Here is a 24086-nt window from a genome sequence, read left to right as displayed (position 1 = left end):
GGAGAATTAAGAAATAAAATTTTAGAAGAAGCCTATAAATCTAGGTATACCATACATCCAGGTAACAATAAGATGTACCAAGATTTAAGAAATAATTTTTGGTGGATAGGTATGAAAAAGGATATAGCTAGTTATATATCTAAATGTCTTACCTGTTCACAGTAAAAGCAGAACATCAGAAACCTTCAGGATTACTACAACAGCTAGAAATGCCTGTATGGAAATGGGAACTCATAACAATGGATTTTGTTACTAAGTTACCCAGAACCAGAAAAGGTAATGATGCGATTTGGGTGATTGTGGACCGATTAACCAAATCAGCTCATTTCCTACCTATGAAAGAAACCTTTAGCATGGAAAGGTTAGCAAAGTTGTACGTAGACGAAGTGGTATCCTTACATGGAGTTCCACTCTCCATTGTATTAGATAGGGATAGTCGTTTCACTTCCCATTTTTGGACTAGTTTCCAGAAAGAAATGGGAACCCGACTAAATTTGAGTACGGCATATCATCCACAAACAGACGGACAAAGTGAAAGGACGATACAAACCCTAGAAGACATGCTTCGAGCATGTGTGATAGATTTTGGTGGTAATTGGGATAACCACTTACCCTTAATTGAATTCTCCTATAACAATAGTTATCATTCAAGCATCGAAGCTGCTCCATTTGAAGCACTATATGGACGCAAGTGCAGAACCCCAGTTTGTTGGGCAGAAATAGGAGAAAGTCAATTATCAGGTCCGGAAATTGTGCAAGAAACTACTGACAAGATAACTCAAATCAAGGAAAGACTAAAGACTGCTAGAGATCACCAGAAAAGCTATGCAGACAATCGCCGCAAGCCACTAGAATTTCAAGTCGGAGACAAGGTACTTTAGAAAGTCTCTCCTTGGAAAGGAGTAGTACGATTCGGTAAGAAAGGAAAGCTGAGTCCAAGATACGTAGGACCATTTTCAGTAATGCAACGAATAGGACCAGTTGCTTATCGCTTACAACTACCAGAAGAACTAGCTAGAGTACATGATGTATTTCATGTATCCAATCTCAAGAAATGTTTATCAGACGAATCCCTGATAGTACCTCTTCAAGATGTAGAGGTAAATGAAAAGTTAAAATTCGTAGAGAAACCACTGCAAATAGAAGACAAGAAAGTCAAGTTTCTCAAGCACAAACGTCTAGTGCTAGTCAAAGTCAAATGGGATTCAAAGAGAGGACCAGAATACACTTGGGAGCTGGAATCAGAAATGAAGCGAAAATACCCTCATCTATTCCAATAAATCTCGAGGACGAGATTTTTCTTAAGGTGGGGAGGATGTAACAACTCTCACTAAAACCAATACTTAGGATGATAATTGTCTCTTAAGAAAACCCTAATTGAGAAACCCAAGTAATTCTGCATAAACCCTAAAATTTTCAGAATCATCAGAATCAGGATCAGGGCCCCTAAAACTCAGGGGGGAGGAGGGGGTAAAACCCTAGTTACGATTATCTTAATAACTATCTGTCGAATTCGAATTTTAAGAAACTGTCGACTCAGCAAAGCTACATGCACGAAGGGCTACCCAATGAACATAGGTGACCCCTCGCGTCACGCGACGCCCATAGGGGTACCCCTCGCGTCACGCGAGGGGGGTCAAAATTCGGGTATAAATAGAGGGCATTGGCACTTGATTTTTGGCACAAAACGACGTTAAAACTCAAAATACACACGGAGATATCGCCTGTATACTGCACAAACACACACGATTCACGAATCGCTGCCGCAATCAGGGTAATAACTCGATCGCATTACGATTCAACGTCCGATCGATTGTAACTATCCAACGATTGTTTAAGTGCTGCTCAAATTGAGTTTATACTTTGTTATTCATCGTGATTTCGACTTGAATGTTTGAGTGCTGTTCGAACTCGGACTATACTCTGTCATTCGTTGTGAATCCGCTGAATTGTTAAGTATTGCACTTGTAAATCGTTGTGAGGGTTTAATCTCGTGAATTGTCGTAACTGCTGTATTAGTTACTAACCCGTTTGTGTGTGCATTGTTATTTAAATTAGGTTAATAAAGGCAAATCAGTAGGCTTATACTCTGCTTGTTAAATCTGCAATGTGAGTCATTCTCTTTTTATCAAATGTTTTACAATACTCCAAATTATTTTCCAAAGTTATAATTACAGGGATTAAGTCTTTGTAATCACCAAATTACAGCCGATATGTGGGATATTGTGCACATTACTACTGTTTGTATCATTTTAGGTGAGCGAGCCTAAATCATGATATACACTATTAGGCAGTCGGACCTAAATAGTGATTTACGTCACTTGTGGGTGAACGGACCCAATAGTGATATGACCACAGTCACAGATCCGGTCGAGTGACAAGTACTGTGGGTAGTTGGTTGATATGGAAACATTGTAATCGCTCTTAATACTGTAAATTATAACAACGTGTCATTTTAGTTAAAACTGAATGATTCACTCAGTATTTCCCCACTGACAAAACATTTTTCAAACATGTTTCAGGTGATCTGTTGTGATCCAAGAAAAGTGCCGTGAAACACTACAAGCTTAGAAAAGTGGCTCAATGTGAATAAATAAAGAAACATGTTTTGAGAAATAAAGATTTCCGCGGGAAATCACCTTATTGTAAATTACAGGGTTTTATCCCTAAACTTTATGTAATAAACTAAACGGGCATTTGAGTATTAAAAGATCCTGTATTAAAAGACTTCCGCTGTCGCCTAAATTAAATACCACGGGATTTCCTGCCTCGCGGCTCTGGACCGGGTCAAACCGGGGCCGAGGGCCGTGACATTATCATACAAGTGGTATATAAATTTGTCAAATTTTAAATTTGTGAAATTTATTGTGAGGTAGAGATGTGTGCAGGATAGCCAGGTTCCTGATTCTAAGCAGAATGTGAGCCAGGTTTGGATCTAATAACAATTTAAGGGGGAGTTTGCTAATAGATCAACATCCGAGGGGGAGAAGAGTTGATGATGCTGATGAACTTAAGGAATCAAGAGATCTGATCAAGAGAATTAGAGTGAGATAAGAGCCAGGTCGAGATCCTGGTGATGAAAAGAGAAGAGAGAGATTGAGGATGTTTTACATTGTCAGATACTTTAGAAGAGTTCGTGGAGACTGCTAAAGACTGAAGATTGAAGACTCGACACTGAAGACTTCGTGAACATCCGAGGGGGAGTCTGTTGGTGCATACGTCTGTCGACTTCGTCTTGTATCGAGTCTTGTTTTAGATTAGAAAGATCAGGGCACTAAAAACGAGATTTGAGAGTTTGTAAGCATTTCGCACGAAATGAGCCTTGCCCATTTCGTACGAAATCAACACCCTATATATAGGTGTCTTGTGATCTTCATTTGTAACTTTCCGGTTTCAGTGCCGAACTGCTGCCGAAGTGTCTACTCGCTGTAAATCTTTGTCAAATCAATCAAATAGACATTTAAAGTGAATTGCAAGCTCTTTCGAACTCGATACGTTAGTTTCCGCCTCTCGTATTGAGAAGAGCACCTCTGAACGACTCGTTTCGGGTCTGAAAACGATCCTACAGATATCCGAATTTTCGGATATCCGGTTTTGAACACCCCTAATATAAAGACATGTCAAGATTGGGACATGCTTATAAATAGAGACTGTGAGTAATGAAGTTTTATTACAACGGAATTAGATCTTGAAAATCATAGATAACCCATTAACCACGTACCGTTGCGAATATTGTTCCACATAAGTTTTGAAATTTCACATCCAATAGAGCGAAACACGGCATCGGTCAAGAAAGATAACACTAATAGTCACAGCTGAGTGGATTTGCCCTCCACATCGACCAGCTCCATTTCGGCGGGGATACACACGCGTTTGATTCAAGACAACAAACTCACTCACGCAACAATGTCAAATCCTTCTACACCAACGCATTTGCTGCCGGAGATACGCACGCCTTCGCCAAAGGTTAGGGGTGTTCAAGATCGGATTATCCGGTTTTCGGATATCCGAAAACAGGATATCCGAAAATTTTGGATAGTGAATATTGATTTCGGATATCCGAAATTTCGGATACGGATTCGGATATCCAAACGGATATCCGAATTTATAAAAAAAATCGAAAAATCTGTTTCGTGTATAGATTAAAACTAAACTTATATTCGATTTTCCAAATTTCCAACATTTAAAACTAAAAACAATCATAAATTCACACGAATACAATTATTTACTAATTTTTACAATACTTCGAACTAAATATAATGCTCATATACTATATATATTTATAAAAAATAATTAGTTTTCGGATATCGGATAATCGAATTATCCGAAAATTTTGAAATTCATATCCGAATCCGAATCCGAAAATTCGGATTACCCGGTTTTCGGATATCCAAATTTTTGGATATCCGAAATTTCGAATATTTCAGATACGGATTTTCGGATATTTCGGATTCGGTTTCGGATCCGTATTTTTTTTAACACCCCTACCAGAGACTGTCAATCCTTCGCCGCCGGAAACTGTCATACACATTCCCATCGGCACCCAGTCCCCCCGACGCCATCGCTTGGTGAGATTAATCAAAAGTCCATGGGTTGCATGGTTCAGAGTTTCCTTTTTCCCGGCGTTGGCTTCTCTTATGCTGACCCCACTCATCGTATACAAAATATTTCCGCCCGAAACAAAGTACACGGCGGATGCTCCTATTATGGCTAAAAACAAACTGGAGCAAATAGGTCCTGTTAAAAGGAACGAGTGGATGATGATGGGAACTATGCTTGTCACTGTGACATTATGGATCTTCGGGTAAGATTTAACTAGTTGGTTTAACTTGTGTATAACCATGTGATTATGTAGCTTGTGGTTGTTTTTGTTTTTGCATGCAGAGAAAGGCTAAACATATCCACTTTGGCTGTAGCGATGATGGGCTTATCGGTTCTGCTAATACTCAAAGTGTTGAGTTGGGTCGACTGCTTGAGTGAAAAAGCCGCATGGAATACGTTGACTTGGTTCGCGGTATTCTTAGGCATTGCAGACCAACTAAACGTCCTAGGTGTCACACCATGGTTGTCTGGACGTGTAGCCAGCTTCATCGAGTTTTTACCAGCTGGATGGTATATTGAGCTCTTTTTCCTCCAGTTGATGTACTTCTTCATTCATTATCTGAATGCGGGCCAGACAACCCATATCGTCTCATTATACCAAGCCTTCCCGAAAATGCACCTAACGGCTAAGGTCCCCGGAACTCTTTCTGCATTGCTTTTGGCATGCAATGCAGCCCTTTTTGGTGCACTGACACACTACAGCAGTGGCTAATCAGCGATCTATTATGGAGGTATTTTATCTTCTTATATGCTATTGATTGGTGGGTGAGTTATTGAATGATGGTGTGTTTTTATTGCAGTTGGTTATGTAAAGCTCGGGGATTTCTTTAAGTTTGGAATCTTGATGGCTTTGATCAACATAACAGTTTGGGGGCTAGTTGGAGCTCTATGGTGGAAGGTTGTAGGACTTTACTGATATCAACTCGTTTGATAAGAATATTAAATTGATATGTAATGTACAAGTATATATAATTAAATGGTTATTTTATACTTTTATCGTTATCTAGTTTATGAATTAACTATAACTACGAACTTGTTTTATTTTAGACCTGTTATTTTAGACTTTAATCTAAGACCTGAACCTGGCATATGTGGTTGTAGAAAACATAACATATTAGGTTTTGGTTTGGTTTTAGGGATGCATATTCACCAATGTCAAGACTTAGATGAATGTAGACATTACAAGTCCTAACCTAAAAGTAAAGGCAAACTACAAATGCAAGTTCTCCACTGTATCTACATAAAGAATAAGTTGACAGTTGATCACGCAAAAGAATATTAAGGATACCAGATGACAAAGCATAGAAAAAGTTTAGATATGGTTTGGGTTATGTATGGTAGCCTTAGCAGTAGGGGTGTTCAAGATCGGATTATCCGGTTTTCGGATATCCGAAAACCGGATATCCAAAATTTCGGATATGGATTCGAATATCCAAATGGATATCCGAATTTATAAAAAAATAAAAAAAATGTTTTGTACATAGATTAAAACTAAACTTATATTCAATTTTCCAAATTTCCAACATTGAAAACTAAAAACATTTATAAATCCACATCTGAATCCGATTATTTACTATTTTTTACTATATTTCAAACTAAATATAATGCTCATATACTATATATATTCATAAAAAATAGTTTTCGGATATCAAATAATCGGATTATCCGAAATTTTTAAAATTAATATCCGAATCCGAAAATTCGGATTATCCGGTTTTCGGATCTCCGAATTTTCGGTTTTAAAATTAATATCCGAATCCAAATCCAAAAATTCGGTTTATTCGGTTTTCGGATATCCAAAATTTCGGATATTTCGGATACGGATTTTCAGATATTTCGGATTCGGTTTCGGATACGGATTTTTTTGAACACCCCTAACTAGCAGCTTAAAGGTGCGATCTTCCTTAATTTTGTTGTTCTTACAGACATTCACAAGGTAGTATTTGTGTCATGAGGCTGTTTTTGATCCCATCTAAGGTCTAAACTATTGCTAATTCATTTGACTGAGCTCGGTTGAACTAATTCATATTTACAAAATGGTTTATACACATTTTAAGGATTAAGTTTAAACGGTCCAACCCACCTAAGGGAAACGCTCATAAGTCGCTCAAGCTGTATTCGTCCTCATGTATCAAGTTTCGGATATACCCGTTGGGCTTTGGTTGTTTTGCCATCCCTAATATTATTTAACTGTGATTAATTACGATCAAAGGGGGAAGCCATGGGAAATCAAGGCTAGTTTGTGTAAATTATAGGCAATTATGTTCAATATTGGTAGTGCTTATTAATCAGAGCATTCGGGTCAACTAGTGTAGTTATTGATAAATGATTATCAATTATGGTCAATGTGAGTCAATGAGTCATTGATGGTCTATTCGGGGCTAAAGTTGGCGGATTTGGGTAGCTGAGGGTCAATTAAGGGAATCAATAGTTGATTAGGATGATCAAAGGTCAATTATGTTTATTGATAGTTCATTAGTGTGATTAATAGTCGTACGGTGGTTAAAGACAGAGTGTGTTGATATTGAATCAAGACAATGTAGCTTAAATAATGGTAAAATATGATGATTCATAGTAAGGTTGTGTGTATACGACCGACCCACGATTTGACATGTTTATATTTTTTTTCTTTTTTTTAAACATATAACCACTTAACTATAAAATTATAATTACTCAACTCAACTAATATAAAGTGTAATAATCAAGTTATGGTTCGGGCCTCATAAGTTTCGGGTTACACGAGTTATACCATGGTTCAAACGGTTCGGGTCGGTTCAATCACGATATGGATTTGGCTTCGGATACTCGTTTGTACGTTATAAACTACATAAGTATAACTTTAATTCGTTGAACAAGATAAGTCTATAAATTGATTTATAAAGCGAACTAATGGTTTTTACCTCGAGAATTACGGGTTGTCACATGATGTATTTGTCACTTTGTTTAATGGTTCTTGTTGAGATTAGTCGTTCTATATAAAGTGATATTGTTTATAGGTTTTGGTATTAAGGTGAAACTTTTGTGAATGGTGTTGGATTGCATGTATCAAGTTGCTAATGAGGAATGTTTTGGTAAATTAGTTTGTAGGAGCAGTTTTGTGAACTTATTAAGTTGTTACATATACATAGAATTAAAAACATGAGCTAGTTATAGCTTTGTAGAGTGCTCCATGAATCTGAACATACGTTTCATGGATTTCAATGAAATGAAAACTTTGTTTTCTGCACGTTCTAGTAGTGGTGTTTAGGTTTTTTATTCTGCTCTATTGTAAGCAGTGTCTTTGATGATCAATGTTTTTTGAGATCTTTGCATTCTATGAAGTAATCATTGATATTCATTGAATACAACATAATGTTCTATATGTTATGCAAGGATTTATAAAACTTGACGATTGTTAATTCACAAATATGAATTAGGAATTTAAACAAAAGATGGGTTATTAGTGACCTTGACGTTTTGTTTTTGTCTTGGGTCATCACGTGGTTGTTTCAAGTCTAAAGACTTGGCAAGTACCATACATCACGTGAGACACAAAAGTGAATCACTAAAATGGAAACATGTTCTCACATTGTTTACTCACATTTTAACATATATTTGTCAATTCACCTCAAATCTATCTATCAAAGAAAAATACAAACACCTTAGTTGATAAGGTGATTGTCTTGGTACTTGGATCTTTTATTTACTTACATAGATCAGATAAAAAAAGTGAGTCTTTTTTTGTTGTTGTTCTGCCCTTAATTTTTTGTAGGTTGTAAAGACTACTTTATATATAAATATGGTATAGATAGGGTGGTTAATTACTCTTATTTGTCTGCTGAGAATTATTGTTTTGTTAGTTCTTTAAATAAAGTTGTAGAACCAATTAATTATAGTGAGGTTGCCAAAGATATTAGGTGGGTTGAGGCAACGAATGCTGAAATGGAGGCCTTGTTTAAAAATCATACGTGGGTTTTAGTTTATTTGCCACCCAATAGAAAACCTATTGGGTGCAAATGGGTATAGAAGATCAAATATAAAGCTAATAGTGAAATTGAACGTTTTAAAGCAAGATTAGTAGCCAAAGGCTACAATCAAAGAGAAGGCATTGATTTTTGTGAAACCTTCTCCCCCGTTGTTAAAATGGTAACAATAAGATGTATTATTTGTCTTACTGTGACAAATAAGTGGCCTATGTTTCAACTTGATATTAATAATGTGTTTTTATATGGTTCTTTATCTGAGGATGTGTATCTGTCGTTACCCCCTGGTTATTATTCAAAGAATGAAACAAAGGTTTGCAAGCTTGTAAAGTCCTTATATGGACTTAAACAAGCACCACGTAAATGGAATGAAAAGTTAACTGAGGTTTTAGAAAAAAATGATTTTAAGCAAAGTTTATGTGATCATTCTTTGTTTATTCTGTGTAAAGATTTTGTGGTTGTTGTTCTACTTGTGTATGTAGATGATATAGTCTTAACTGGAAATAATGTTAATGAAATAAATAAAGTTAAGAAACTATTAAGTGATAGTTTTAAGATAAAAGACTTAGGTAAGCTAAAGTATTTTCTTAGGATAAAGGTTTTGTACGATAAAAGTGATGTTTGTTTGAATCAAAGAAAATACTATTTGGGGTTATTAAATGAATTTGGGTTGTTAGGGTGTAAACCTATTTCAACTCCCATTGAACAAAGCTATATAGTGTCATCTAAAACTGAGAAAAATCCAGTGTTGTTAAAAGATGTCACCTGTTTTCAGAAGTTAATAGGAAAGTTAATATATCTTTCTTTGACCAGACCTGATATATCATATGTCCTTCAGTTTCTAAGTCAATTTATGCATAGTCTGACTGAGTCACATTTACAGTTGCTCTAAGGTTGCTTAGATACTTGAAGTCTTGCCCTGGTAAAGGATTAAAGTTTAAATCTGAAAATGTGTTAGAATTATTGGGTTATGTTGATTCTGACTGGGGTAAATGTTTAATAACTCGAAAGTCCGTAACTAGTTATTGCATATTTCTGGGCTCTTCTTTGGTTTCATGGAAGAGTAAAAAACAAAGTGTAGTATCGAGGTCAACTGATGAAGCAGAGTACAGAGCCATGTGCTCTGCTACTTGTGAAATAATGTGGATTATGAATTTGTTAAAAGAACTTAAAGTTGATGTTAGTTTACCTGTAAATTTGTTTCGTGATAGCAAAGCAGCTTTGTCTACAGCTTTAAATCTAGTATTTCATGAAAGGACAAAGCATTTTGAACTGGATTTACATTTTTAGAGAGAAAAAGTTGCCTGTGGTATAATACATCCTGAGAAAGTTGGCACAGAATGTCAACTTACAGATGTGTTTACTAAAAGACTTTCAGTGTCACAACATGAAGTGTTTTGTGACAAATTAGGACTGGTGAATATGTTCAAACATATGAATGAATGGGGGGATTTTAAAATAAGAGAATTAATTCATTCATATGTTTTATTTATTGGGCTGGTTATTAGCCTGTTATCATCTTTGGGCTCATGTTATGTTTGGGCTTTTGTTATAATAAGCCTAGTTGGTTTTCTGGTTGTTACATGTTGTTGCGAGTTGTTGTAACAGCTAGAAGTCCGAAGGTGCTATATGAAACTTATGGAGGACTGCGATCATCATCAACTTTGTTTTGGACTTAAGTGTAACTTTTCAAGGGCATGATATAAAATTGAAGACTTTGGACTTTTCCATTCATTCTCTCTCACTTGTTACGCACACCAGTTCTTCATCTGTTCTAGTTTTAGGGTTTGTATTGATCTATTGTTGAAGATCATCTTGTATTACTCTCTGTTTATGAGAGTTTGATCTGCAGTTGTTGATGATCATCTGTGGATGATGATCTGGTATTGTATTGTACTTTGTCTTTAATTTCTGATCTCACATATTGTGAGATCTAGGGATTGGGGGTGCTTTTGGTTTGGGTTAATCAATAAGATTTTTGTCGCCGTTTTTGTCGCTTCTCTTTTTGTTCTGTATTGTTTCTTTATGTTGTGTTGAGCATTCATACCATTTGACATGTTTATATTTTTTTTCTAACATATAACCACTTAACCACAAAATTATAATTACTCAACTCAACTAACATAAAGTGTAATAACCAAGTTATGGTTCGGGCCTCATAAGTTTCGAGTTACACGAGTTATAACATGGTTCAAACGGTTCGGGTCGGTTCAATCACGATATGGATTTGGCTTCGGATACTTGTTTGTACGTTATAAACTACATAAGTATAACTTCAATTCGCCGAATAAGATAAGTCTATAAATTGATTTGAAAAGCGAACTAATGGTTTTTACCTCGAGAATTATGGGTTGTCACATGATGTATTTGTCACTTTGTTTAATGGTTCTTGCTGAGATTAGTCGTTCTAATTAAAGTGATATTGTTTATAGGTTTTGGTATTAAGTTGAAACTTTTGTGAATGGTGTTGGATTGCATGTATCAAGTTGCTAATGAGGAATGTTTTGGTAAATTAGTTTGCAGGAGCAGTTTTGTCAACTTATTAAGTTGTTACATATACATAGAATTAAAAACATGAGCTAGTTATAGCTTTGTAGAGTGCTCCATGAATCTGAACATACGTTTCATGGATTTCAATGAAATGAAAACTTTGTTTTCTGCACGTTCTAGTAGTGGTGTTTAGGTATTTTATTCCACTCTATTGTAAGCAATGTCTTTGATAATCAATGTTTTATGAGATCTTTGCATTCTATGAAGTAATGATTGATATGTTGGGTTTTTCACATGTTTATCAAAGTTATTTTATCCATATAAAATAAAAACACAGCGGAAATAAAACCCATTTTATATGTAAAACCCAATAACCGGATCCATATATGAACATGCATAATGTTATCAAAATACAACCATAGGTGTTTTAGAATACTACCATTCAAAGAGCAAGGAGATATGAAGAAGATGACATTCTTGAGTGGAAATCTTCAAAGGAGAAGACCTCAAGCTTGCATACCCCAAGCCTCCAACGAACACCTTATGTTGCTAGGATTTCTACACTCGTAAACTCACTTGTAAATCCCTCTAGATCAACCACCTTGGCCGAAATTTTGAGAGCAGTTCTTTGAGTTCTTGCACTTGATTATTAAACTTGAAAATCTTCTTGGATAGCCCACTATGGCCGAAAATACTAGAGAGTATTTTCAAGTTCTTTTCAAGTAGGGATGGAAAAATACCCGAGCCTGACAGGTATACCCGAAACCCGACACAATTGGGATGGGTATACCCGATACCCGAAGGGTATTGGGCCGGGTATGGGATTAGTTTAAAAAAATTTCACGGGTATGGGTCGGGTATGAGATTAGATGATACCCGACCCGATTACCCGAAACCACATACCCATTTACCCGAAATATATACCCGATTTTTTAATTTATATTTTTATTTTCCATTAACCCTTGTCTATTAGTGATTTATTTTAGTATGTTCATAATGTGAAAAAATAAATTTTCTTTTAGTATATGTATTTGATAATAGTATTTATATTTTGTATGTTGTGAATTATATACATGTAAGTGTATAAGTATTATAAAGTTATTATTAATTTATAACAAAATTTATATGTATTTAATATACATTTTTAATTAATAATAGTTGTTGTATAAATAAAATAATATAATAATTACAATAGTAAAAAAATGTATTTAGAAATCCCAATGTATATCTTTTAACAAACTAGTGGGTATACCCGCTACCCGCGGGTATACCCGATACCCGACAAATACCCGACGGTTATTGGGTCAGGTATGGGATGCGATTTTATAACCGGGTATGGGTATGGGATTACCACTACCTGACCCGAACCCGACCAATTGCCATCCCTATTTTCAAGTTCTTCTACTTCTATTTTTGTCATACAAAATGCATTTAAAACTATGAGAGAGGTAGCCACCCATTTCACCCAATCACAATTTCTCTAACCATACAAAATGCATGTCTTCTTATTGGACCAAAATAAACTTTGGGATTACACATGGGGGGGGGGACTTGTGGGATTTTATAAAAAAATTTGCCAAATTCTTTAAACAATTTAAGTCTTGTTTAATTTTATAACTTTTATAAAATTATAACATCATATGTTATAAGACTTATGTAATATCTCACAAGCTTTTATAATGTTATTTAACCCATTAAATAACAAGATAAAATATTCTCTCAAAATAAATTATCCATATAATTTATTAGTTTCTCAAGTGTAATTTATTAGAAAACCAATTTCTAAATATTCTAAGTGTTAATATTTATTTGTTTGATTATATCATAAATAAATATTATAGCTGTTTGTCTAGCTTGTTATTGGGTATGACCCGACTTGGATCATAACGTACTAGCCACATCAATTTAATATGTGTCTTGGGCATACAGAGTCCAACAATCTCCCACTTGCACAAGATACATAGAAGATTGATGCAAGCAGTAAATGACGCCTAACAACGGTTTATTACCCCTAATACGTTTGACTAAGTGACATTCAATAACATCATCCTCTTCAAGTCCCTTACTTGAACATGATTTAGGTGAATCTGTCATTTATCCCTTTGTTACAGATGTCATGTCAAATCCAGAGATATAGTGTGATCATTCTCTGTTGATTTAACTTTAGCAGGCCTTAGACATCTTACTCTCAACGAATAAGAGGAACAAATCCCTTCTTGACTACATACGTCTCTCACAACCACCTTCTACCACACCTGAGCTTAGCCTTATGTACTGTCTTATTACAGACAGTGAAGAACTAAGTCAAGGTATAATATTTGGTGAATATCAAGACCCAATATGTATCTCAGGTCAGAGGATACTATGATATCTGCCTTTGCTCAAATTTACTTATGATCAATCACAAATGATTCCATGCAGTAACATTTGAGAGCGGGTCAGTCCAATATTTGTATCCCACAAATATCTATGAACTTTGGCAGCGACACCTTGCTCTATATTCATACCTAATGAATATCCACCAATCCAAGTTCATAATTCTTGCAATAATAGTCTTACATTCATATTTGTTCCCACAAGTATGATCGACTACGGACATTTAGAATAATTAATTTATTCACAGATTTAAACATGCTAAAATGGAACATAACTCAAAATACCATAAAAGAGTTAAAATAACAATTGTTTCAATATCCAAATACAAAACAGATCAAATCCAATCACTAGAATATCGAAGTCCTAAGGCACAAGTATGACCCTCATGTTTTGGCCGTTCAAGGAGCTTCGTGAGTGGATCCGCAATGTTTTGATTGGTGTGAACTTTACGAATACATATCTTTCCCTTTTCAACTTCATCCCTTATGTAGTTGAATCTCCGCTCAATGTGCCTAGTCTTTTGATGTGCACGAGGTTCCTTGATTTGAGCAATTGCACCCTCGTTATCACAAAAGATCTCTAGGGGGTCTTGAATGGTAGGGACTACCCCTAGGTCGGCAATGAACTTCTTTAACCATGCAGCTTCTTACGCTGCCAATGAAGCAACGATGTATTCTGATTCTGTAGTGGACAATGCTACAACATCCTGCTTTGAGCTCTTCCATGAGACTTCAGCTCCATTCAAAATGAAGACATACCCAGATTGTGATTGAGAACCATCTCGATCAGTTTGGAAACTCGCATCCGTGTAACCCTTTACAACGAGTTCCTCTTCACCAAATCCATATATTAGAAACATATCCTTAGTCCTCCTAAGGTATTTCAATATGCTCTTAACAGCCATCCAATGACTGTTACCTGGATTTTGCTGGTATCTACTCGTCATGCTTAAAGCGCATGACACGTCCGGTCTAGTGCATATCATTGCATACACGATGGATCCTATAGCAGACGCATATGGGATTCCTTTCATTCTTTCTTGCTCATCCTTTGAGCTTGGACATTGAGACGCATTCAATATTGTCCCCTTTTGAATAGGTACCAGACCTCTCTTAGAGTTCTCCATCTGGAACCTTTTCAAGACTTTGTCAATGTATGCACTTTGGTTTAAACCTATCAAGCGCCTTGATCTATCCCTATAGATCTTTATTCCCAAAATATAGGCGGCTTCTCCAAGATCTTTAATGGGAAAACAACTTCCAAGCCAGGTTTTTACACCTTCCATGGTTGGAATGTCATTTCCAAATAGTAGAATGTCATCGACATACAATACTAAGAAAGTGACGGTGCTCCCACTAGCTTTCTTATACACACAAGCTTCATCGCCGTTCTTGATGAACCCAAAATTCCTAATTTCTTCATCAAAACGGTGATTCCAACTTCTAGATGCTTGTTTCAATCCATAGATTGATTTCTTTAACTTGCATACTTTGTTAGGATGTTTTAGATCGACAAAACCTTCAGGCTGAACCATATAGACATCTTCATCAAGATATCCATTGAGGAAAGCCATTTTGATATCCATTTGCCAAATCTTATGGTTATAATATGCAGCTATGGAAAATAATATCCTAATCGACTTTAGCATTGCCACGGGCGAGAAGATCTCATCATAATCAACCCCTTGAGTGTGAGTGAAACCTTTTGCTACAAATCTCGCTTTATAAGTATCTAAGTTACCATGCATATCAGTTTTCTTCTTGAAAACCCACTTACTTCCAACTACTTTGGAGTTAAGAGGTTAACACCCCGTGTTTCGAAAGTCAAAGTCAAAGTCAAGATTGAAGTCAAAGGAAGACAAGATCTCTCACTCCTTGCTCAATTCATGTTTTGACTTCTTTGACTTGTAGTTAGTCTTTTATACGTTAGTTGTATTATGTAGAGTATTTATTAATAATCAAGGTTTAATCGATATTTATCGCATATTCTATTGCTTATCGCTTATCGCAATCGCGCTCGCAGCTCGAATTACGCATCCTGGTTATTATCCTTATGTGTGTGTGCCTTTATATGTTACTTGTGCATGTAATATGTTTATGTTGTGGTGATTAATCGAAATGTAATCGAAACTCAATCGCAATCGAATCGCAAACGCTAAACGCAAGTTAATTATGATGATTGTATGTTAGATATAGTAGTTGGGATTAAAAGTAATCTGAATAGGAAACTCTATCGCATCGCAATGCTCGACACGCGAATCGAAACCGCAAAACTCGTCGCACTAAACTCTCCAATCGAGTGGTCAGCCGATCGAGCTGCCACCCGATCGAGTTGCCGCTCGATTGAGCTGCCACCCGATCGGGCTGCCACTCGATCGACCAGCCACCTTAACCCCCCCCCCCCCTTTCCATTTATGGAAACCCTATAAATACCCCCATATGTCAACATCACTTAATGTTGACAGCTCTCTCTCTACTCACTCGTTACAGACGCTATTTCTTCAGATTTCTCGCGATTCTTGTAAGTTTTCAACCTAAATCTTGTACTTTCTTGATCTACACGCACTCCTACGCCTTTCTACCTTTTGAATCTTAACTTTTAACCGTGAAATCACTAGATTTGAGGTGTTCTAGGATGATGTCATCATGGTGTTCTTATGAACTTCATGTTTTGGCTTCAATCCACCAAGAACAACTTAGATCTGAACGATTTCCACATGAATAACCAAAGATCATTCATAGATCTAAACATATTCATGGTGAAAAAGATTGAAAGATGGTTTTCCATCTTTCTTTCAACTCTTTTACACTCAATGCACTCAAAACCGATAGAATTGGAGCTTGTTCTAACCTTCTACTCCTTCTTGTTGTTGTGTTGGTTCAAGATCTGGATTCTATCCACGAGAATATCGATTTCGGGTTAAACATGAAACACCACATACCCATTTACCCGAAATATATACCCGATTTTTTAATTTATATTTTTATTTTCCATTAACCCTTGTCTATTAGTGATTTATTTTAGTATGTTCATAATGTGAAAAAATAAATTTTCTTTTAGTATATGTATTTGATAATAGTATTTATATTTTGTATGTTGTGAATTATATACATGTAAGTGTATAAGTATTATAAAGTTATTATTAATTTATAACAAAATTTATATGTATTTAATATACATTTTTAATTAATAATAGTTGTTGTATAAATAAAATAATATAATAATTACAATAGTAAAAAAATGTATTTAGAAATCCCAATGTATATCTTTTAACAAACTAGTGGGTATACCCGCTACCCGCGGGTATACCCGATACCCGACAAATACCCGACAGTTATTGGGTCGGGTATGGGATGCGATTTTATAACCGGGTATGGGTATGGGATTACCACTACCTGACCCGAACCCGACCAATTGCCATCCCTATTTTCAAGTTCTTCTACTTCTATTTTTGTCATACAAAATGCATTTAAAACTATGAGAGAGGTAGCCACCCATTTCACCCAATCACAATTTCTCTAACCATACAAAATGCATGTCTTCTTATTGGACCAAAATAAACTTTGGGATTACACATGGGGGGGGGGGGACTTGTGGGATTTTATAAAAAAATTTGCCAAATTCTTTAAACAATTTAAGTCTTGTTTAATTTTATAACTTTTATAAAATTATAACATCATATGTTATAAGACTTATGTAATATCTCACAAGCTTTTATAATGTTATTTAACCCATTAAATAACAAGATAAAATATTCTCTCAAAATAAATTATCCATATAATTTATTAGTTTCTCAAGTGTAATTTATTAGAAAACCAATTTCTAAATATTCTAAGTGTTAATATTTATTTGTTTGATTATATCATAAATAAATATTATAGCTGTTTGTCTAGCTTGTTATTGGGTATGACCCGACTTGGATCATAACGTACTAGCCACATCAATTTAATATGTGTCTTGGGCATACAGAGTCCAACAATCTCCCACTTGCACAAGATACATAGAAGATTGATGCAAGCAGTAAATGACGCCTAACAACGGTTTACTACCCCTAATACGTTTGACTAAGTGACATTCAATAACATCATCCTCTTCAAGTCCCTTACTTGAACATGATTTAGGTGAATCTGTCATTTATCCCTTTGTTACAAATGTCATGTCAAATCCAGAGATATAGTGTGATCATTCTCTGTTGATTTAACTTTAGCAGGCCTTAGACATCTTACTCTCAACGAATAAGAGGAACAAATCCCTTCTTGACTACATACGTCTCTCACAACCACCTTCTACCACACCTGAGCTTAGCCTTATGTACTGTCTTATTACAGACAGTGAAGAACTAAGTCAAGGTATAATATTTGGTGAATATCAAGACCCAATATGTATCTCAGGTCAGAGGATACTATGATATCTGCCTTTGCTCAAATTTACTTATGATCAATCACAAATGATTCCATGCAGTAACATTTGAGAGCGGGTCAGTCCAATATTTGTATCCCACAAATATCTATGAACTTTGGCAGCGACACCTTGCTCTATATTCATACCTAATGAATATCCACCAATCCAAGTTCATAATTCTTGCAATAATAGTCTTACATTCATATTTGTTCCCACAAGTATGATCGACTACGGACATTTAGAATAATTAATTTATTCACAGATTTAAACATGCTAAAATGGAACATAACTCAAAATACCATAAAAGAGTTAAAATAACAATTGTTTCAATATCCAAATACAAAACAGATCAAATCCAATCACTAGAATATCGAAGTCCTAAGGCACAAGTATGACCCTCATGTTTTGGCCGTTCAAGGAGCTTCGTGAGTGGATCCGCAATGTTTTGATTGGTGTGAACTTTACGAATACATATCTTTCCCTTTTCAACTTCATCCCTTATGTAGTTGAATCTCCGCTCAATGTGCCTAGTCTTTTGATGTGCACGAGGTTCCTTGATTTGAGCAATTGCACCCTCGTTATCACAAAAGATCTCTAGGGGGTCTTGAATGGTAGGGACTACCCCTAGGTCGGCAATGAACTTCTTTAACCATGCAGCTTCTTACGCTGCCAATGAAGCAACGATGTATTCTGATTCTGTAGTGGACAATGCTACAACATCCTGCTTTGAGCTCTTCCATGAGACTTCAGCTCCATTCAAAATGAAGACATACCCAGATTGTGATTGAGAACCATCTCGATCAGTTTGGAAACTCGCATCCGTGTAACCCTTTACAACGAGTTCCTCTTCACCAAATCCATATATTAGAAACATATCCTTAGTCCTCCTAAGGTATTTCAATATGCTCTTAACAGCCATCCAATGACTGTTACCTGGATTTTGCTGGTATCTACTCGTCATGCTTAAAGCGCATGACACGTCCGGTCTAGTGCATATCATTGCATACACGATGGATCCTATAGCAGACGCATATGGGATTCCTTTCATTCTTTCTTGCTCATCCTTTGAGCTTGGACATTGAGACGCATTCAATATTGTCCCCTTTTGAATAGGTACCAGACCTCTCTTAGAGTTCTCCATCTGGAACCTTTTCAAGACTTTGTCAATGTATGCACTTTGGTTTAAACCTATCAAGCGCCTTGATCTATCCCTATAGATCTTTATTCCCAAAATATAGGCGGCTTCTCCAAGATCTTTAATGGGAAAACAACTTCCAAGCCAGGTTTTTACACCTTCCATGGTTGGAATGTCATTTCCAAATAGTAGAATGTCATCGACATACAATACTAAGAAAGTGACGGTGCTCCCACTAGCTTTCTTATACACACAAGCTTCATCGCCGTTCTTGATGAACCCAAAATTCCTACGGTGATTCCAACTTCTAGATGCTTGTTTCAATCCATAGATTGATTTCTTTAACTTGCATACTTTGTTAGGATGTTTTAGATCAACAAAACCTTCAGGCTGAACCATATAGACATCTTCATCAAGATATCCATTGAGGAAAGCCATTTTGATATCCATTTGCCAAATCTTATGGTCATAATATGCAGCTATGGAAAATAATATCCTAATCGACTTTAGCATTGCCACGGGCGAGAAGATCTCATCATAATCAACCCCTTGAGTGTGAGTGAAACCTTTTGCTACAAGTCTCGCTTTATAAGTATCTAAGTTACCATGCATATCAGTTTTCTTCTTGAAAACCCACTTACTTCCAACTACTTTGGAGTTAAGAGGTTAACACCCCGTGTTTCGAAAGTCAAAGTCAAAGTCAAGATTGAAGTCAAAGGAAGACAAGATCTCTCACTCCTTGCTCAATTCATGTTTTGACTTCTTTGACTTGTAGTTAGTCTTTTATACGTTAGTTGTATTATGTAGAGTATTTATTAATAATCAAGGTTTAATCGATATTTATCGCATATTCTATTGCTTATCGCTTATCGCAATCGCGCTCGCAGCTCGAATTACGCATCCTGGTTATTATCCTTATGTGTGTGTGCCTTTATATGTTACTTGTGCATGTAATATGTTTATGTTGTGGTGATTAATCGAAATGTAATCGAAACTCAATCGCAATCGAATTGCAAACGCTAAACGCAAGTTAATTATGATGATTGTATGTTAGATATAGTAGTTGGGATTAAAAGTAATCTGAATAGGAAACTCTATCGCATCGCAATGCTCGACACGCGAATCGAAACCGCAAAACTCGTCGCACTAAACTCTCCAATCGAGTGGTCAGCCGATCGAGCTGCCACCCGATCGAGTTGCCGCTCGATTGAGCTGCCACCCGATCGGGCTGCCACTCGATCGACCAGCCACCTTAACCCCCCCCCCCTTTCCATTTATGGAAACCCTATAAATACCCCCATATGTCAACATCACTTAATGTTGACAGCTCTCTCTCTACTCACTCGTTACAGACGCTATTTCTTCAGATTTCTCGCGATTCTTGTAAGTTTTCAACCTAAATCTTGTACTTTCTTGATCTACACGCACTCCTACGCCTTTCTACCTTTTGAATCTTAACTTTTAACCGTGAAATCACTAGATTTGAGGTGTTCTAGGATGATGTCATCATGGTGTTCTTATGAACTTCATGTTTTGGCTTCAATCCACCAAGAACAACTTAGATCTGAACGATTTCCACATGAATAACCAAAGATCATTCATAGATCTAAACATATTCATGGTGAAAAATATTGAAAGATGGTTTTCCATCTTTCTTTCAACTCTTTTACACTCAATGCACTCAAAACCGATAGAATCGGAGCTTGTTCTAACCTTCTACTCCTTCTTGTTGTTGTGTTGGTTCAAGATCTGGATTCTATCCACGAGAATATCGATTTCGGGTTAAACATGAAACACCGTCTCGAACAGTTAACTGGTCGGACTAGGGTGGTTCATGTCCGATCGGGTCACTAAGTCTTGACGAGGTTTCTGTTGTTTAACACATTATTGAACACTCTCGAGAAAATGCAAACTACCAAAACAACCAAGGAAGAAGACGATCAGGTCGTCTGGGACGAATTGTCGTCCGATCGGATTGTCGTCCGATCGGATTGCCACCCGACCAGACAGCCACCCGATCGGCTTGCACCTTGGGTCCCACACTTAACTTTTATTTCAATATTTGAGGTTTTGAACATTAAACGGATTGTCATCCGATCGGATTATCACCCGATCGGATCACCACCCGACCATGTGATGTTTAGACTTCAACACTTAAACAATTTTCAACATGTTCAATGCATACGGATTGCCACCCGATCGGATTACAATCCGATCGAGTGACCGTCCGGCTGTGAACTTGTTCTCAGAACTGAGAAGCCTCGCCAACCGGATCAACGTCCGATCGAGCTGCCGTTCGATCGACCGGCCTGAAAGGTGGAGATACTTCTCTATTTTTAAAATGCTACAACGAAAACTTCAAAAGGCAAGCCATCATACACAAACACATCCATCCCAAACGAGGTGACAATCCAATCGAGTGGCCACCCGATCGGGCGACCACCCGAACGGATTGTCATCCGATCGACCGACCACCCGATCGGATTGCCACCCGATCGGATTACCGTCCGATCCATTGACACCTTACTTCGTTTTACGCGCCGCTTATCGTTATTGCTATCGTTCTGATCAGGCTAATCTTGCTCTCTAGCGCTCCCTTCAATCCATCATCGTTGTGAGTATACTCGATCCCTTTTTGCTTTACGCACTTTTCGGTGTTACATACGTTACTTATTCTAAATCACATCGAACACACTACGCAATACTTTAACGCTAACCGTTACCGCATATTATACGTGACTTAACGAATGCTTGTTTGTTATGTTTACACATGGAATGCTGTCTACCTGCCTTAGCAACGATAGTACTATAGTTTGGACTCAGTACCTGTTCATTCAAGGGTTGTTAAGGACAATTTGTTACATGGCTCACAGTGGTGAGTGTGTATTACGAACTGCCTTGGGCATTCAACACGCAGTCATTGGTATCGATAGGTTCATGTCGATAACTAACGTGCTTCATTTCACACTGTGACGTGCTGGTTATACGTAATCGATTTCGAACTCTACTATATCTATTAAACTTGTATGCTCACCTTTACACTATGTGTATTGACTTTTACTTTAACGTATGTGGCAGGTGCTTAAGATGTTATATTGCTTGGCTTGCTGTGAAATCGAGGATAGGAAAGGTCTAGAAACGAATAAATGAATTGTCTGTACTTGAAATCTGAGTTGTCGGAATAGAACAATTTGACTACATTTGTCTGTAATAATTAAATTACTTTTTATGTCATGGTATGGGACGTGATGTTTTAAATAATTGGTAATTATAGTTGTTATGGAAACTTCTAGACAATCTGTTTCGACCAGTGCCACGCCCCGATGTTTCCGCCATCGGTTGGGGTGTGACAAGAGGTGGCACAACCAATTCCCAAACTTGGTTGTCATACATGGATTGCATCTCTACGTTCATAGCCTCAAGCCATTTGTCGCAATCGGATTTTGACATTGCATCATGTTATGTGGTTGGTTCATCTGAATCTACCACGTAGCATCCATCCATGAAGAATCCATATTTTCAGGTGGATTACTAATTCTACCAGATCTGCGAACATTTTGTGTATGTTGATTAACCACTTGATCGTCTTCAACAACCTCTTGTTGAGTGCTAGTATCAACCAAACATGTATCGGCTTGTGGTTCTTGATCCTCATCAAGTTCCACTGTTCTACTAGTTCCTTCCATAAGAAACTTATCTTCCAAGAACTTAGCCTTTCGAGTAACAAATATGTCACACCCCCAAAATCCACCTGCGGAGTATCACCGCTTGGGAGCGTGACTGACCAGGATCAAGCCATCAATCATATTGAACATAGCATAATATAAATAAAATAGTTCGTAAAATCTCATTCAATACAATTGATGTTCCAAACCAAACATAGTATCAATAGCGGAAGCATAAGTAAATAACCCAAAGTAAACCATAAGTTCAATATTCGAAATGTTAAACGTAATGTTCATGATCCGTTGCCCACAACGACCCGCTTCTCCAGTGCAAGCTCCATAAGTACCTAAGGTCCTGCAAGGCATGTAACAGAATGATCAACAAACTAGTTGAGCGAGTTCACAGTAAGTAAGTGCGTAACAGTAAGTAACGGGTGGCTCTACTGGGCCGATAGTAAGTTATACAGGTGGGGGCTTCCCATGTTATGTGACCACTAGACTATTCGTATCCACTACTCATATCATCCCTGTTCTTCTTCCGAGAACAGTAGCGCGTATGGGGTGTACGTAGGTCTTACGTACGTATCCTTCATAACCGAGGATAGGAGACGCGGGGGTGTACGTAAATTTCACGTACGTATCCTTTGTACCGAGGATAGAAGTAAGTAATGCGTACACGTAGGTTTTACGTGCGTGCCTGACATCCGAGGCAGTAATTGGCATATGACCACGTAGGTGTTATCCTAACCTACGGAACCGTCCTGACATCCGAGGACCATGGTAGGTGATAGTCTAGGAAAAGCATATATACGTTCTTAGTCAATGGTAACCTTTATCCCATTCCCACGACCCGGGAATCCCATGCCTTAGTAGGAGTGTGAACTCACCTTGGTTTGCTCGGTATGCTAGGTTATGCACTCACAAGTAATTAATCTCGTCCTATTGTATGCACGTATAACAAATCAGTTCATGTTCGCAATGATACGCATGCAATCTAATGTCACATAGTGCTTGATAGCCAATATCATGCATCAATCATGTATCATATAACAGTCAGTTTGCATATCGGCACAACACGTATCATTTCACATTTAATCATCAGCTAGTGTACACGAATACAAATGTTAACATTCATCACCAAGCATGGCATGCCAAATAAATCAAGCATACATTCCATCATTCAAAGTATGTTTATAACCCCCCATTATCTTTCGACCCAACTGTTATCTTTCGACATATTAGTTATCACAGTTATCTTTCGGACCAATTGTTATGCTTCGAACCAAATGTCATCTTTCGACCACGCTGTTATCTTTCGGTCAACACTACTATGGTTCGGTCAATGCTATCCTTCGGTCAACACTACTATGGTTCGAAGGACAAGTATCTTTCGGTCACTACAACTATGTTTCGACTAACAAGTATCTTTCGATAAATATCAGTTACGTTTACTCA

General features: G+C 37.0%; 1 pseudogene; it reads left to right on the top strand.

Moving 5' to 3' along the window:
• Nucleotides 1-3906: 3906 nt before the first annotated feature.
• LOC110913250 lies at nt 3907-5518 on the top strand (annotated as a pseudogene).
• The last annotated feature ends 18568 nt before the right edge of the window (nt 5519-24086 follow it).

The sequence above is a fragment of the Helianthus annuus genome, chromosome 15 (assembly GCF_002127325.2).
Source record: "Helianthus annuus cultivar XRQ/B chromosome 15, HanXRQr2.0-SUNRISE, whole genome shotgun sequence".
Taxonomy (NCBI): domain Eukaryota; kingdom Viridiplantae; phylum Streptophyta; class Magnoliopsida; order Asterales; family Asteraceae; genus Helianthus; species Helianthus annuus.
This window is presented reverse-complemented; position numbering and strand designations above follow the sequence as displayed.